General features: G+C 38.0%; 1 non-coding gene across 1 annotated transcript; it reads right to left on the bottom strand.

Moving 5' to 3' along the window:
* Positions 1-993: 993 nt before the first annotated feature.
* On the bottom strand, positions 994-1,096 carry LOC121101567. Its single transcript, XR_005833560.1, has one exon. It is a non-coding gene; the product is annotated as a U6 spliceosomal RNA (small nuclear RNA).
* Between the last annotated feature and the right edge of the window lie 563 nt (positions 1,097-1,659).

Genomic DNA, 1,659 nt, shown 5'->3' with positions numbered 1-1,659 from the left:
CTATAAATTTTGCAAATCAGAGTGGCAGATTTTCTCTATATGAACATCCCTTATCGGGGGACATAACTTATACCACTTGAGTGCTGCAAATAAGGCATGATTCTCCACTGAGGCAATACTGCATCTTCAGTGGGGACAGTGAAAGTGCTTCATCCAGACTACGACTTGGAGAGTTCAGAAGTCAGATGTCATTTAAGAATCCAGGACAATTAGGAGCACAAAAATAGAATTGACTGATTCCTATAGAAAAGCTGGGATCTTGCCATACTTGCTTTTCTTAGAAGGAAATACATTTCCCGTACTTCGTAAATGTCACTGGGGAAGAAAAGGGTTAGCATGTAAGTCCCCTCAACCTCAGGGTTCATAGCCAACCTTTAGTTTTCCATTTCTGTTATTGAGTTCCTCATCCTGAAAACCACATATACATTTATAGATTTTTGGTTGAATAATAGAAGATTGAAAGAAAACCCTTCCTCCTATTTTTAAAACTCCTTGATTCTAGGATTATTGTCTTTCCAAGCTCTCCTTTCTTTTCTACATCATGTCAAGGCCAAATGCTTTCCACCTGGAGACCCTTTTGAACATCCTCATAATTCCAGGGAGAGGTTCCTGCTTATCCAAATCCCAGCACAACAAGAAAGAAGACACAGTCCATGATGACCCAACCCAACTGCAGTTCGAGAGTAGAAAGATAGGATAAGAGGGAAGACAGCGCTCTGCCGCGGGTGCGCGTTGCAAGGAGGCAGGGGTGTGGGGTGTGCACAGAGCACCGCACCCACATAAACAAAGCCTGAAACTGTTCCCTCATCAGCTCAGTAGCCTCTGCAGCCAGCATCTGCCGTGACACCTATGTTTATAGTCATAGCAACCGCACCATGTCAAAAGGATTATTTCACTGTCACAATTCATTAAGGGCAAGTCTTGTTATGAAAAAATTCAGGCTTATATTTTTTTTCAACTTTATTGAGGTGTAAAATTCACCTTGCATAACTGAGAAGTAGGGACTGCTTCACAAATTTGTGTGTCATCCTTGGCAGGGCTCATGCTAACCTCTGCATGGATCCAATTTTTTAATATATGCTGCAGAAACAAGCACCAGGCTTGTTTGGATTTTTATTTGGAGTATTGTATTTTTTCAGTAATTGTTTTGACATTCCTTAGATCTGAAAAATCATCAAATCCAAAATTAATAAACTATTTATGCTCTTTGAGAAAAACAGATTTTCACATTATTTTAATTGTTCCTTTACACTGAACAGAGTTGATTTTTTTCTTAAAACAGTGTGTGTTGTTTTAATTATTGCATAATTATTATTTTAATTTTCTGGCAATACTAGTTCTCTGTTCTAATTCTCTTCTTCAAATATTTCTCAGCAATTACCTTCTATATAGTCTTTCAGATAAAACTTTGAATCATTTCATCAAGCCCCCTCCGCCTTAGGATAAAACCTCTAATTTATTTCTCTCACCAAAATATATTCCAGATAGTCTTGAGTTAAATATAAATATGCAAGCCAGCACCAGAAATAATTAGAAGGAAACATAATTGTTTTCTCTTACCTCTAGGCAGAGAACTTTCTAGGCATAAAAAGCAAAGGAAGAAACACAAGATGAAAAGATTGATGGACTAGATCTCACTATTCTTAGCCTTCCCCCCTT

Source organism: Ursus maritimus, unplaced genomic scaffold (genome assembly GCF_017311325.1).
Source record: "Ursus maritimus isolate PB19 unplaced genomic scaffold, ASM1731132v1 scaffold_8, whole genome shotgun sequence".
Lineage (NCBI taxonomy): Eukaryota > Metazoa > Chordata > Mammalia > Carnivora > Ursidae > Ursus > Ursus maritimus.
Note: the sequence above shows the minus strand (reverse complement) of the source record. Positions and strands in the feature narration are given on the sequence as shown.